Here is a 17,584-nt window from a genome sequence, read left to right on the forward strand (position 1 = left end):
TTTCATTTAGTCTTCAGAAAACAAGGTTATTTCTCCTAGTCTTTATCCACATTAAAATAATTTTCTACCTCCTATTTATATAGTTTATGCTTTCTGATAAACTCAATGAAATGTGACAGCTGTAGAGAAGTCTACTTCTGTTATTACCTTTGAAAAATCCCCAGTAAAGCACACATTTCCAGAATGCTATCATTTTCTATCTGAGCACTAGTATTTCCTTCATACCATTTCATACAATTTGACAATATTTTCTTTGAGGATTGTAGTAGTGGCTATCTTCCTCATTAGGCTGTAAGTTTTATTGTAATTTTTTTCTCTATTTTCTCAGTACCCAGCAAAATGTCAGAAGCTGAGCAATCAATGTTCATTGAGCAGATGATCGGATGTAATAATTGTGCTGGTTTATCTATGGCAGCCACACTAGACTCAGTGCAAGTATCCTGCATTACAGTTTGGACTCTGTCACTAACTGTCCTTAATGCCACATGAAAATACTTAAGTTACTTAAGTAGTTCTGGATTTTTAAGGCCTCTCATTTACATCATATTTTCTCTGCCTTTGTATATGGTCTCTAAACTTAAACATAAAATTAAGCAAGAGTGTTAATAATACTTTACTTTTAAAATGGTAGTATTTTGAACAGCTCACACTAATTTATAGCTTCAGAAAATATTAGTCAATTATGAAGAAACTAATACATAGAAATAATAACCTGTGCTGAAAGCTACATTGTCTTGGTAATTCACTGTGATCCAGAATGCCATTCTTCAAAAAAATATATAACTGTAAGTGAAAAATAGTTTTCCAATGGATATGATTGCTGACTAAATTTACACTCAAAAAATAATTCCGTCTTTCTTCTGCTAATGAAGTGTGGATAATGGAAAGAACTTGATGTGTGGAGGCATGCTAGCCAAATACTCTTACATGGTGATTTTCTTCAAGAAAATAAAATAGGATGTTACATCATCTGTCTCCAGTATAAGTGGCATATACTCATATTTATATCTATATTAGCCATTATTTCCATAGAAGCTAGAATAGAATTTGTGTTCAGTAGACACATTTCCTTATTTGTGAATTACTGGATATTGTTGGATACCTGCTGCTGTTTGAGCTTCTTGTAGTATAAAAACTCTTTTGGAATTTATTTGTTTAAGAAACAACTTTGAAGTGACTTATTTTAAAGTTATTTTGCATTTGTAACTAGATTAATTTTCATCAAAACCTAGTTTTTTAGAAACCAAATGGTCTCTCAGAAGGACAAACATCATGCAATGGATGAAAAGTGAATGATAACCTGTTTGGAAGTATGCTTACTCTCATCAAGTAGCTATATGTCACTAAAGGGACCTATCTGTCATCCTTATTAATGCAAATTAAATCTGAACTGCAAAACAGCACTTGAAAACCATGGCACACAATTGCTTTGAATCTTACAAAGAAAGAGGAATACAGAAAGAAAAGTGAGTAAAACATTGGTAATTTGTCTAGCCATTGGTGCAGGCTGCTGTCTGATCAAATTTTGTTTTCCAAAGGAAGGCATCAGTTTTAAATTGCAGAGAAAGCAGTCAAGAAAAAGGAGGAAAATAATCAAAACCTTCCCAGAAAGGGAAGGAATAAGGTGAGAGCTCCAGTGGTCTCAATTAATAAATAAACATCTAATTTCTGCAAACAAGGAAACAAGTTTAGCTTTAATTATATTGCCTTGTGCCATGTTTTATAAAAGGTACATGAGCTTCATGGACTTTTTCTTGTTAAAGCTTTGACTGCTTCCAAAAATGTTGAATGTTGATCAAGTATCTGGAGAAAGCTATCATGATGTAGTTATTTGAAATGCAATATTTTCAACTCATACCATGTTAGTGAAAATTAAATAGATGAAAACAGTAGGTTGTATTTAATGGCCATGAAAAATTGTTCAATTTTTTGGAGTTATGGAGGGAGACAGTGATACATTCTATTTGAATTATCAGCACAAATATAAAAGGTGAGCTAACTTTTTATTGTTTTGCTGTGTGTGGGTACTTTGTGGCATCCACAAAAGTTCTTAAAATATTACAAACATATCATACTTGAAATTACCTGGTGGGCTACCTTTTGTCTGCTTTATGAAAATCTGGAGTTAATAATTTCAGAGATAATCTTTGTGGTGTAAACTGTTAGTATTCATAGTTATGTAAAGTTTTAACTTAAATTCACCATTATTGGGAAGGGGATGTGTTCATATTTTTATAGAGGCAGGGCATTCTAAGTCAGACACCTGGACCTGTGTTAAAAGATAAGCTGTGGAAATTGAATAGATTCTGAGAGACTTTCAGAGATATTTACAGATTTACCTCAAAATATTAGACAGGAACCTACAATCACCAAGCTGGTTGCTTCCATTCAAAAGGGTATGAATAATAAGGGAGCAGTTTTTTCTCTCCTCTCTCAGCAAGAGACAGCAATGTATGTGTATAGGCTTAGAGATTCATGACTTTGTGGTTCCTCCACTGGAGAGCTCTTCTGCATGAACACAGTCCATCTGACCCTCAGAGAAGTATCCAGAGTAGTGAGACTGGGGCATGGAAACAACAATAATCTGTGTTGGATCTATAAGAACAGAGTAATGTCAATATGAATACAGATATTAAGTTTCACCAAGCATTTTAGTTCTTGAAAAACTACTCTACAGTCTATGAAGGAGTTTAGTTTTTAGGGACAAAGTATAGAAAGGTTGCCAGATGCCAGTGGCTCACACCTATAATTCTGGCTACTTTGGAAGTGCAGTTCAGGAGGATTGCAGTTCCAGGCAAGCCTAGGCAATAGGTTCACAAGACAGCAAAGTATCAACACAAGCTGTGAATAGTGGTGCATTGCCTGTCATCTCCAGCTATGTGGGGAAGCATAACTAGGGTGTCTAGGCTTGCCTGTGCAAAATATGAGACCTATCTCAAAATTAACTATAGAAAAAAAGACTGTCCTAGTGGCTCAGGTGGTAGAGCACCTGAATAGCAAGTGTGAAGCCCTGATTTCAAAATTGCAGTACCAACAAAACAAAGGTTAAGGAAATTATTCACGATCAAAAGTGAGTATTGAAACTCATTGATATATTAGTCATTATGAGCTGAGTAAGTTTATTTTAGCTCCATGACTAATGTCACACAGTGAGTCAAGAAGAAAAAAGAAGTGGTTACAGTTGGCTTTACCTTATAAGGTGCTAAATAAACTAAATAAGATTTATATTTGTACATTTCCTGATGCAAAGAATTTTCTTTGTGTGAGTTATACTATTTATGCACAAACTCTAAACACCATTGGGGGAGGATCTGAGATGGTGACTAGGGTGCAGAAGCAGACAGGATGAGCTCCATGAATCAAAAATCTTGCTGTGACACTGGAACCACACTTGGCAAAAATAAAGCACCAAGAAGAATCAAAACTTTGACACCCTGAACCCCCAGCCCATACAAAGCTTCTCCACACCATGTTACACTGAGAAAACAGGAGGGCTCCTGCCGCCAGCAGATGCTGGCTCCAAATGTGCTTGAGAGACATTTGGCACACTAAACTGGTGAGCAACAAGTGTCATGCAGTATTCCCCCAGCCACTCCTGTGCAGACTGACCCCCCCCACAAAAATAAAATAAAATAAACAACAAATTGAAAACTAGCAAACAGCACAGGGGTGGAACATTGAAAGTGCACTGTAGAAGAGGGGAGGGGCAAGGAGATGATCTCTGTGTGAACTTTCAGTAAACAAAGGCCAGAAAGGCTGAAGGGCCAATAGTGGGCTGGTACTAAGCTGCTGTCTGAAATAGGTCAGGTAGTGGCCCACAAAACTCATCTCCTGAGTCAGTGAGTAACATCCAAAGTTGAATGGCACTGCAAAATTGAAAAACAATCAGCAAACCACCACAACACACTGACAGCAGGGGCCAGCTAATGGAACACTGACCTTGCCCCAAGAGAAAGGGGGCAAGGGAAAGAAACAAGCCCCCAGTAAACCAGCACAGTAAAAACCCAACCCCAAAGCAGGACAGCTGATGAGCTACAGAACTGATCTCTGGAACCTGAGGACAACATACAAACTTAAACAGCCACACCTCACTGAGGGAGGAGCTGACTAAGCAGCTGCCACTGAAAGACAGAAGAAAAAAAACTGTACCCAATCACCTGGCCAGACTACCACAGAGCTTCTGCTTAAATACCAACACCAGTACTGGATGCTGGAAGAGTAACACCAGAACGTAAACTAAGACTGAAATTTGATTGTTCTTGAACCTGGAGTATTTTTTTGTTAATGTTTGTTTGTTCATCTCTCCCCATTAATTTCTTTGGTATTTTTCTCTTTCTTTTTTTGTTTTATTTTGTTAGTTTTACTATTGTGAATTAGTCAATACTAAATTACACCCAGATCAGGAACAGAAATAGCACACACACACTAAGCTGAAAACCCAATATAGTCACAAACAAAATTGAACCAAGAGAAAGAAAACAGGTGACTGAAACCACCAACTAGCCAATCAAGGACATAGTTACAAAGTACCAAGGGGAGCACTGAGAAGATGAAAAAGGGATGGAGACCATTCTCCCCCCAAAAATAATATAACACAGGATTCAGAGGGAAATGAAGAAAACGGATAACCAGTACTGGACTCCAACAAGACAAAGATAAATGATGCCAAGGAACCCAACAATGCCCACAAGCATCCTCAAAGAAGAAATCTTGCAAGTAATCACTGAGAAATTCATGGAGATGTTACTAGAGATGGTTAACCAAAACATACAAGAGACACTCAAGAAATTTCAAGACATGAAAATGAAGAATACAAGAAGACACAGAAACAAATAAATAAACTTATAGGAACCCTAAATAAACATCAAAGTGAAACAGAGAACACTATAAATGCAGATAAAAATGAATTAAAGACAAAAATTGACAATATTAAAGAGGAAGTGACCCATGATATGGAAAAATCTCAGAAAAAAGAATGAAACAGAAACACAAAAGACAATGGAAGACCACTCCAGCACACTAGAGCAAGCAGGAGACATAATCTAAGAACTTGAAGATTAAATGGAAATCAAAGGAAAAACTTAAGAGCTACTAGTCAAAAACTCAAGTCCTGTGAAAGGAATATGCAAAAACTCACCTACTCCATCAAAAGACCAAACCTGAGAGTCATGAGCAATGAAGAAGGATAAGAGGTGCAAGAAAAAGGAACTCATAATATAGTCAACAAAATAATAAGAGAAAATTTCCCACATCTAGAGAAAGCTATGCCTATTCAGGAAGCCTCCAGGACACCAAAGAGACTTGACCACAACAGAACTAACCCATGACATATTATCATTAAAACTACAAGCACAGACAATTTAGAAACAATATTGAAGGATATAAGAGAGAAAAAACAAATAACATACAAATGTAAACCCATCAAAATCGCAGCAGTCTTCTCAACAGAAACATTAAAACCAAGAAGAGCATGGGGTGAGATATTCCAGGCACTGAATGAAAATAACTTCAACCACAGGATACTCTACCCAACAAAACTATCATTCAAAATAGAGCAATAAAAGTCTTCCACAATAACTAGAAACTAAAACAATATATGACCACCAAGCCACCACTACAAAACATTCTTCAAGGAATTATGCACACACAAAATGAAAGCAAAGAAAACCATGAGAGGACAGGCAGTACCAAACCACAGGAGAAGAAAAGACAAGGAATCAAAGAGTAACATAGATTCAGCTGCACACAATCAAACCATTAAACAACAAAACAACTAAATGGCAGGAATCACAACAGTCCTATCAATATTGACACTGAATGTGAACAGATTTAACTCCCCCATCCAAATGCACTGTCTCGCAAACTGAATTAAAATGGAAGATCCAACAATCTTTTGTTTACAGGAGACCTATCTCATTGACAGAAACAAGCAGTGGCTTAGGGTGGAAAAAGATTCACCAAGCCAATGGTCCCTGAAAACAGGCAGGAGTAACAATATTTGTCTGGGACAAAGTAGACTTCAGACTAACATTGATCAAACTGACAAAGAAGGACACTACATAGTAATAAAAGGTTAAATACATAAAAAGGACATAACAATTATCAACCTATATACACCCAACATCTCTGCACTCAATTTCATCAAACATACTCTGAAGGACCTAAAAGCATATATAGACTCCAACACAGTGGTAGTGGGAGAATTTAAATGCCCCAACACCAATAGACAGGTCATCCAAACAAAAAATCAATAAAGAAATTCTAGAACTAAATGACTCCATAGATCAAATAGACCTAGCTGATGTCTACAGAATAGTTCAACCAACTTCCACACAGTATACATTCTTCTCAACAGTGCATGGAACTTTCTCCAAAATTGACAATATCTTAGGGCACAAACCGAACCTCAGAAAATATAACAAAATAGAAATAATCCCATGCATTATATCTGATCACAATGCACTAAAAGTAGAACTCAAAAGAAAAACAACAGTAGAAAACATGCAAATAATTAGAAGCTGAACAACACATTGCTCAATGATCAGTGAGTCATCAATGAAATAAAAGAGGAAATTAAAACATTCCTGGAAGTCAATGAAAATTAAAACACGCCCCACCAGAACCTATGGGACACAGCAAAGACAGTCCTAAAAGGAAAGTTTATAGCCATGAGTGCATATAATAAAAGGCAAAAAGATCTCAAATCAATGACCTAAAGCTACATCTCAAACTCCTAGAAAAACAAGAGCAAGCAAAATCCCAAAACAAGGAGAAAAAGAGAAATAATGAAAATAAGGGCTGAAATTAATGAAATAGAAACCAAAAACCCATACAGAGAATCAACAAAACAAAAAGCTGGTTCTTTGAAAAAATAAACAAGATTGACAGACCCCTAGCAAACCTGACTAAAATGAAGAGAGAAAAAACCCAAATCAGTAAATCAGAAATGCAAAAGGGAAGATTACAACAACCACCATGGAAATTCAGGGAATCATCAGAGACTATTTCGAGAACATATAATCCAATAAATTTGAAAATCTTGAGAAATGGACGAATTTCTAAATAATTATGGCCATCCAAAATTGAACCAAGAGTATATTAATCAAATGAACAGATCTATAACACAAAATGAAATTGAAGCAGCAATAAAGAGTCTCCCAAAAAAGAAAAGTCCAGGACCTGATGGAGTATCTGCTGAATTCCATCAGACCTTTAAAGAAGAACTAATACCAACTCTCCTTAAACTGTTCCACAAAATAGAAAAGTAAGGAGCACTACCTAACTCATTTTATGAACCCAGTATTACACTCATCCAAAACACACAAAGACACTTCCAAAAAGGAGAACTATAAGTCAATCTCCTTAATGAACATTGATGCAAATATACTCAATAAAATAATGACAAACTCAATCCAACAATGTGTCAGAAAGATCATTCACCATGAATAAGTTGGCTTCATCCCAGGGATGCGGGGGTGGTTTGACATACACAAATCAATAAATTTAACACAGCACATTAATAGAAGCAAAGACAATAACCACTTGATCATATCAATAGATTCAGAAAAAGCCTTTGACAAGCTCCAACACCACTTCATATAAAAACTCTAAGAAAACTTGGGATAGAAGGAATGTATCTCAACATTGTAAAGGCTATATATGACAAACCTATAACCAATATCATACTTAAGGTAGAAAAATTGAAACCATTTCCCCCCAAATCAGGAAAGAGACAAGGGTGCCCACTATCCCCACTCTTATTAAACATAATACTGGTATTCTTAGCCAGAGAAATTAGGCAAGAAGAAAAAATAAAAGGAATACAAATAGGTAAAGAAACTGTCAATATATCCCTGTCTGTAGATGACATGATTCTATATCTTAAAGACCCAAAAAAACTCTAACCAAAAACTCCTAAACACCATAAATAGCTACAGCAAGTGGCAGGATACAAATCGACTTTAAAAATCATTAATTTTTCATAGAAAAATTAATGAACAAGCTGAGAAGGAATATATGGAAACAATTCCATTTAAAATGGCATAAAAAAATCAAATACCTAGAAGTAAACTCAACAAAGGATGTGAATTACCTCTACAATGTGAACTACAAACCCCTGAAGAAAGAGATCAAGGAAAACTACAGTAGGTGGAAAGATCCTCCATGCTCATGGATTTATAGAATCGACATAGCAAAAATGGCTATACTACCAAAAGCAATCTACATGTTTAATGCAATTCCCAATGACATTCATCACAGAGATTGAAAAATCTACCCTAAAGTTCATTAGGAAACACAAGAGATTGTGAATAGCCAAGGCAATACTCAGCAAAAAGAGCATTACTGGAGGTATCACAATACACGACTTCAAACTATATTACAAAGCAATACCAATAAAAACAGCATGGTACTGGCACAAAAGAAGAGATATGAAGACCAGTGGAACAGAATAGAGGCCCCAGATATGAATCCACACAGCTATCCTCACCTTATTTTTGACAAAGGCACCAAAGACATATAATGAAGACAACCTCTTCAATAAATGTTGTTGGGGAAAGTGGTTAACTGCCTGCAAAAAACTGAAACTAAATCCATGTTTATCACCCTGTACTAATGTCAACTCAAAGTGGATCAAGGACTTTAATATCAGACCTAAAACTTTGAAATTAGTACCAAAAAGATCAAGGAACACTCTGGAAGCAATAGGTATAGGTAAGGACTTCCTCAATAGAACCCCAGCAGCTCAGCAACTAAAAGAAAGTATAGACAAATAGGACTACATAAAACCAAAAAGCTTCTTCACAACAAAAGAAATTGTCTGTAAATGAAGAGACGACCCACAGAGTGGGAGAAAGCATTTGCCAGTTGTACATCAGACAAAGGACTGATAACAAGAATATACAGGGAACGCAAAAAACTAAACTCTTCCAAAATCAATGAACCAATAAAGAAATGGGCAACTGAACAAAAAAGAACTTTTTCAAAAGAAGAAATTCAGTGACAAAAAACACATGAAATAATGCACATGATCTCTAACAATAAAGTAAATGAAAATCAAAACCACACTAAGATTTCACCTCACCTCTGTTCAATAGCCATCATCAAAAACACCACCAACAATAGGTGTTGGTGAGGATGTGGGGAAAAAGGAACCCTCATACACTGCTGGTGGGAATGCAAGTGAGTGCAACCGCTTTGGAAATAAATATGCAGGCTTCTTAAAAATCTGAGTGTAGATCTGCCATATGATCCAACAATCCCACTCCTAGGGATATACCTGAAGGACTGTGACTCAGGTTACTCCAGAAGCACCTACACACCCATGTTTATTGCCACGCTATTTACAATAGCCAAGTTATGGAAGCAGCCAAGATGCCCCAATACTGACGATGGATTAAGAAAATGTGGTTTTTATACACAATGGAATTTTCCTCAACCATGAAGAAGAATGAAATCTTATCATTCACAAGTAAGTGGATGGAACTGGAGAACATCATTCTGAGCGAGGATAGCCAGGCTTAGCAGATCAAAATTCATATGTTCTCTCTTATATATGGACTTTAGATCTAGAACAAAGGCAGTAATTTTGTTTGACTTGGGTCACACACTACGAGGAGAGCATATTCAGAAGAAATTGGATAGCTAGGAGTCCCAAAATTTGAAAGTATTTGATGTTCCCATTGCAGAGGAACTAGTATAGTAACCTTAAAATGATAGAGGGTGACCATGAAGTAGTGAAGAGGTCAGGTAGAGATGAATTAATTCAGGTTGTAATACACTTGTGTATGGAAGCAATGCCAGGAATCTCTCTGTATAGCTATCCTTATCTCAACTAGGAAAAACGCTATGTCCTTGTTATTATTGCTTATGTCTTCTCTTCAAAAAAATTGGAGAAAATGCAGAACAGGTTCTGCCTGGAAGCATGGGGGTGGAGGGGAGAGGGAGTGCGCAAGAGCATGGGGCAGAAATGACCCAACAATGCATGCACATATGAATAAATGAAAAAATAAAAAATAAGAATAACTGCTTAGTATATAAAGTTCATTGTCTTATATCCAACGAGCAAACACTCCAGACACTCCAGCTTCTAACTCAGATTGTATTCTTACTGGGGATATACATGTGTCTTCAACTCATCAAACTAGGCCTATTTTTCATAAAGTGAAGGTTTCTCCCTCTGGAAACTGATGACACATAGGGAGTACTCCTTTCACATGTTAACTCAGTTCTCAAAGAGAAAGGAGATGCAGGACCCTCCAGCTTTACCTAAGATAGCATTCTTCCCGGGGATATAAGTGTCTCCTCAACTCATCAAAATAGGCCTATTTCCATGAAGTGAATGTTTCTCCCACTTGAAAACACTGAGATAAGGAGTATTCCATTTACATGCTAACTCAGTTCTCAACAGGAAGCAATGTGTAGGACACTGCAGCATCTAACATAGATGGTATTCTTTCAGTAGATGCATGTGTATCTGCAATTCAGCAGTACACACCTGGATTCCATAAAGTGAATGTTTATCCTACTTAAAATGCTGTCAGAAAGGAAGTATTCTTTTGAAATTCACACTTAGTTCTAAAAGTGGAATATTGTCTAAGATATTCAAGCTTCTAACTTCCATGTTCTTACTCCAGGAGTTACATATGTGTCGTCAATTCAGCATTACAGGCTTATTTCCCTTAAAATGAATGTTTCTCCCACTTGAAAATGCTGACAAATGGGTAATATTTCTTTGGCAGACTAATACAGTTCTTAAAAGGAAACAATGTGTAGTACACTCTAGCTTCTAACATTGGGTATTCTTCCAAGAGATACATGTGTGTCTTCAATTCAGCACTGTAAGCCTATTGTCCATAAAGTGAATGTTTCACCCACTGGAAACTGATGACATTTACTGAATATTCCTTTCAAATGCTAACTCAGTTCTCATAGGGAAACAACATGCAGGCCACTCCAGTTACTACATAGATTCTGTTCTTCCTTGGTTCCATGTGTGTCTTCAATTCAGCAGAAGAGATTTATTTTCCATAATGTGAATATTTCTCCCAGTGAAAACGCTAACTAACAGGGAGTACTCATTTTACATGCTAACTCACTTCTCATGGGAAAGCAATGTACCGGACACTCCAGCTTCTAAATTACAGCATATTCTTCCAGGGGTTACATACGCCTCTTCAATTCATCAGAATAGGCCTACTTTCCAATAAGTGAATTTTTCTCTCACTTGAGTATGCTGACAAACGGGGAATATTCTTTAGAAAAGTTAAAACATTGTTTCTCAAAGGAAACAATATGCAGAACACTCCAGCTTCTAACTTAGATCTTATTCTTCCAGGACATACATGTGTCTCTTCAGATTGGCAGAATAGGCCTATTTTCCATAAAGTAGATGTTTTCCACACTTGAAAATGTTGACAGGTAGTATTCATTTCACATGGTAACTCAGTACTTAAAGGGAAACAATGTGTTGGTCACTCAAGCATCTAACATAGATGGTATTCTTCCAGGAGATACATGTGTCTCTTCCATTCATCAGAATAGGCCTATTTTCATTAAAGTGAATGTTTCTCCCTCTTGAAATGGATGACGTATATGGAGTATTCCTTTCACAAGCTAACTAAGTTCTTAAAGGGAAACAAAGTGCAGGACACACTAGTTTCTAATGTAGATCATATTCTTCCAGGGGATACATGTGTCTCTTCAATTCATCAGAATAGGACTATTTTCCATAGAGTGAATACTTGAAAATGCTGACAGGTTGGAAGTATTCTTTTTTTGAAATTCATACTTGGTTCTCATAGTGGAACATTACATAAGATGCTCAAGGTTCAAACTTCCATCCTACTTTCCAGCAGTTACTTGTGTGTCTTCTATTCAGCATTACATGCTTATTTTCCTTAAAATGAATGTTTAGTCCACTTCAAAACACTGAAAGATCGGGAGTATTTCTTAGAGAGTTTAACTCAGTATTCAAAGGAAACAATGTATGGTACACTCCAGCTTCTAACTTAGATTATATTCTTTCAGGAGATACATGTGTCTCTTCAATTCATCAGAATAGGCCTATTTTCCATAAAGTGAATGTTTTTCCCCACTTGAAAATGCTGACAGATAGGAAGTATTCCCTTCACATGCTAACACAGTTCTCAAAGAGAGATTGTGTGCAGAACATTACAGTTTCTAACTTAGATCATATTCCTCGAGGGGATACATGTGTCCCTTCAATTCATCAGAATAGGCCTATTTTCCATAAAGTGAAAGTTTCTCCTACTTAAAAACAACAAGAGTTGGGAAGTATTCTTTTGACATTCACACTTAGTTCTCAAAGGGGAACATTGTATAAGATGCAAAACCTCCAAACTTCCATGCTTTCTCCAGCAGTTACATTTTTTTCTTTAATTCAGCATTACACACTTACTTTCCTTAAAATGAATGTCTCTCCACTTGAAACTGCTGTCAGATAGGTAGTATTTCTTAGAGAGGCTAACTCATTCTCAAATGGAAATGAAATGCTGGATCCTTCAGCTCTAACTTAGATCATATTATTCCAGGGAATACATGTATCTCTTCAATGCATCAAAATAGGCATATTTCCAGAGAGTGAATATTCTCCCACTTGCAAATTCTGAGATATAGGGTGTATTCCTTTTACATGTTAACTCAGTTCTCAAAGGGAAACAATGTGCAGGACACTCCGGCTTCTAACTTAGAATGTATTCCTCCAAGGGATTAATGTGTGTCTTCAATTCATCAGACTAGGCCTATTTTCCATAAAGTGAAGGTTTCTCCTTCTTGAAATGGACGACATATAGGAAGTATTTCTTTCACATGTTAACTGAGTTCTCAAAGGGAAATAAGATACAGGAACCTCAGGCTCTACCTAAGATCCTGTTCTTCCAGTGGATACATGTGTCTCTTCAATTCATCATAATAGGCCTATTTCCATGAAGTGAATGTTTCTCCCACTTGAAGTGTTGAGAGATAGAGAGTATTCCATTTACATGCTAACTCAGTTCTCAACAGGAAGCAATATGTAGGACACTGAAACATCTAACGTAGATGGTATTCTTTCAGGAGATACATGTGTACTTTAATTCAGCACTGTAGGCCTATTTTCCATAAAGTGAATGCTTCACCCACTGGAAACCAATGACATATATTGCCTATCCCTTTCAAATGGTAACTCAATTCTTATAGGGAAACAATATGCAGGACACTCCAGTTTCTAAGTTAGATCATATTCTTCCTTTGTTCCATGTGTGTATTCAATTCAGCAGAATAGACCTTTTTTCCATAATTTGAATATTTTTCCCAATGAAAATGTTGACAAATAGGGAGTACTTATTTCACATACTAACTCAGTTCTCATGGGGAAACAATGCCAGACACACCAGCATCTAACTTACATCATATTTTTCTAGGGGATACACGTGTCTCTTCCATTCAGCACTTTAGGCCTATTTACTGTAAAGTGAATGATTCTGCCACTTAGAAACACTGACATGTAGGAAGCATTGTTTTGCACTTCACACTTAGTTCCTAAAGGGCAACATTGTCTAACATGCTCAAGCTTCTAACTTCCAAGCTCTTCTTCAAGCACTATCATGTGTTTCTTACCATCAGTATTCAGGCTTATTTTTGTTAAAATGAATGTTTCTGCCACTTGAAAATGGTGACTGAAAGGGAGTATTCCTTTGACAGCCTAACTCAGTTCTGAAAGTGAAATAATGTGTAAGACACTACAGTTTCTAAGTTTCATTGTATTATTCCAGGGGATACATGTGTCTCTTACCTTCAGCAGTACAGACTTTTTATCATAAAGTGAATGTTTCTCCCACTTGAAAATGCTGAATGTAGAAAATATTCATTGGAAATTCAGACTTAGTTCTAAAAGGAGAACATTATCAAAGACTCTCAGGCTTCCAACTTCCATGCTGTTATTCCAGCACTTACATGTGTCTCTTCCATTCAGCATTACAGGCATATTTTCCATCAAATGAGTATTTCTCACACTTGAAAACCATGGCAGATAGGGAGTATTCCTCTGACAAGCTAACACAGTTCTGAAAGAGAAACAGTCTGTAAGATACTCGAGCTTCCAACTTTGATTGTATCCTTCCTGGGGATACATGTGTGTCTTCATTTACGAATATAGGCATATTTACTCTAAAGTGAATAATTATCCCACTTGAAAACAAGTGGAAGAAGAAGGAAGTTTTCTTTTGAAATTAAAACTTAGTTTTCAAAGGGGAACATTGTCTAACAGGCTAAAGCTTCTAACTTTCAAGCTCTTCTCCAAGCACTAACATGTGTGTCTTACAATCAGCATTCAGGTTTATTTTCCTTAAAATGAATGTTCCTGAGATTTCCAAGATGGTGGCTAGAGGGAGGAAGCAGAAAGCATGCCTCCTAAAGTGAAATCTTGGAGAGACACTGGAGAGTCACCTTACAGGCAAAACCACCGAGAAGAGGCAAAACTTTGACCCCTCCACACTTCCAGCCTGCACAGAGCATCTCCACTTCACATTGAACAGGGAAACCAGGAGGGCCCCTGGGTCATCGCCAGTCACCTGCACCCAGATGGCTTGGGAAGACACTGACCACAAGGTGAGCTAAGTGGTATCTGGTACTTCCACAGACATCCCTGGGCCAGACCAGCATAGCCCCCTGGACAGACCGACCCCCACCTGGGGAAAAAAGAGAAACTGAGTAATAAGCAATAAGAAAAATAAAGACACATAGCAAAGAGGGTGGGGTGCCCCAAGTGCCAAAGAAGGGGGAAGGGGCCAGGCCTGGCCAGAGAGGGAGGGAGCGGCTGCGCACAACCAGCAACCAGGAGCTTGTGAGAGTAGCGGAGGTAGGAAATCTCCACAGGAGAGGGGGGAAGACCCACCTCCCACGTGAGCTGTAAACCAACACACTGGCCAGCAGGAGCAGCAGCACATGCCCACCAATCAGGAGCAGGAAAGCTTGTAAAAGCAGTGGTGGGGGAAAAACTCTACAGGAGAGGGGGAAGACCCACTTCCCACGTGAACTGTAAATATACACACAGGCCTGAGAAAGCAGGTGCAGTGTCACCTCCCCCAGTGTGCTTGGAAAGGGGAAAGCTTGTAGCAGTGGCATCGTGTACAGAACTCTGAGTAAGCAAAGCCTGCGGGGCCAGGTGAATGCTAAGCTCACCGCAGAGATCTAAATAAATAATGCCGCTAGCAACAGCAGGCTGACAGCAGTGGGCAGGCAAGCCACAGCTGCAGATAGCCATTCACAGACCTGTCTCCAGACTCTTTTTTTTCTCTCTCCCTACCTTTGATGAGAAAAGAACCAAAGTAGTGAAAAACTTACGGAAACTGTATTGCATTTGAACTTGGGATATATTGTGGGGTTTTTTTTCTTGTTTTTTGTGGTTTTGTTCTATTTTATGTTACCCCTTTGATGAGACACCTACAGAACAACATTTGAGGCACCATATCAAGTATTGGAGGCTGAGGGACAAACACCAAAATTATTCAGGCTGAAACTTCATTGCATTTGAAACTGGAGGGGTTTTTTTTATTTTTTATTTTTTATTTTTTATATATATATATATATATATATACATTTTTTCTTTCATTTACTTATTTTTTATTTTTATTCTTATCTTTGTTCTTTTTATTTTTTATTTTCAATCCTCTCTCTGTCTCTCTAATGCCTTTTCAGCTTACGGTTGATTAGTACACTGTGTCTCCCTGTTTATATCATTGAAATTTTTTTGTTTGCTTGTTGGTTGTTTTTTCTTTTTCTACTTGATTATTTGTTTTTCCTTTTCTTTAACTTCTTCCCTTTCCATCCCCTCTCACCCTTCCAATCTAAATATCACTAGTGCTATTAATACAGCCAGAAAATACTTAAGTGCAAACAGTACAGGGACAAAAATAACACCAAGGGCAATCATGGGAAGACAGAAAAAACAGGGAAACCAGTTTCCCCACAGCAAAAAATTAGTACAGGAACCAGAGGGGAATGAAGAAAACAGATACTCAGATTCAGACTCCAACAAAATGAAGATAAACTATGCCAAAGAACCCAATGATCCCCACAAAAATAATTTAAAAGAAGATATAATACAGGTACTCCATGAGAATTTTATTGAGATGATATTGGATATGGTCAACCAAAATGTACAGGAGACACTCAAGAAATTCCAAGACAATAAAAATAGAGAATTTGAAAAAGCAAAAGAAGAAATAAAGGAAAACATAGAAGCACTGTATAAACACCAAAGTGGAACAGAGAACATGATTAATAAAGAGATAAATGAACTCAGGACAAAAATAGACAACATTAAAGAGGAAACAACCCAGAATATGAAAAACCTCAGAAAAAAGAATGAAACAGAATTGCAAAACAAAATGGAAGGCCAATCCAGCAGAATAGAACAAACAGAAGACAGAATCTCAGAACTCGAAGATGAAATGGTAATTAAAGGAAAAACGGAAGAACTATTAATTAAACAACTCAAGACCTGTGAAAAGAAAATGCAAGAACTCACTGACTCCATCAAAAGACCAAACTTGAGAATCATGGGCATCAAAGAAGGAGAAGAGATGCAAGTGAAGGGAATGTGTAATATATTCAAGAAAATAATAACAGAAAATTTCCCAAATCTAGAGAAAGATATTCCCATACAGATGCAAGAGACCTCCAGGACACCAAACAGACCAGATCAAAATAGAACTGCCTCACAACATATCATCATTAAAACAACAAGTTCAAAACCTAGGGAAAGAACATTGAAGGCTGTAAGAGAGAAAAAACAAACAGCAAAACTGTCATTCAATATAGATGGAGCAATAAAAATCTTCCATGATAAGCAGAAACTAAAACAATATGTGACCACAAAGCCACCACTAAAAAAGATTCTTCAAGGGATTCTGCACACACAAAGTGAAACCCAACATAACCATGAAAGGACAGGCAGCACCAAACTACAGGAAAAGAAAAAGCAAGAAAGTAAACAGTAACCTCAACTTAGGTACACACAATCAAACCTTCAAACAACTAAGACAACTAAATGACAGGAATCACCAAGTGCCTATCAGTACTAAAACTTAATGTTACTGGACTTAATTCACCCATCAAAAGGCACCATTTGACGAAATGAATTAAAAAGGAAGATCCAACACTTTGTTGCTTACAGGAGACCCTTCTCACCAACAGAAATAAGCATAGGCTTAGGATGAAAGGCTGGAAGAAGATTTACCAAGCCAATGGCCCTGAAAACAGGCAGGAGTAGCGATACTTACCTCTGATAAAGTAGACTTCAAACCTACATTGATCAAACGAGATAAAGAAGGACATTCCATACTAATAAAAGGGGAAATATACCAAAGAAAATAATAATTATCAACCTATATGTACCAAATGTCAATGCACCCAATTTCATCAAACATACCCTGAAAGACCTAAAAGCATATATTAACTCCAAAACAGTGGTTGTGGGAGACTTTAACACCCCATTATCATTAGTAGATAAGTCATTGAAACAAAAAATCAATAAAGAATCCTAGATCAAAAATACACAGTAGATCAAATGGACCTACTTGAT

Source organism: Castor canadensis, chromosome 13, assembly GCF_047511655.1.
Source record: "Castor canadensis chromosome 13, mCasCan1.hap1v2, whole genome shotgun sequence".
Taxonomy (NCBI): domain Eukaryota; kingdom Metazoa; phylum Chordata; class Mammalia; order Rodentia; family Castoridae; genus Castor; species Castor canadensis.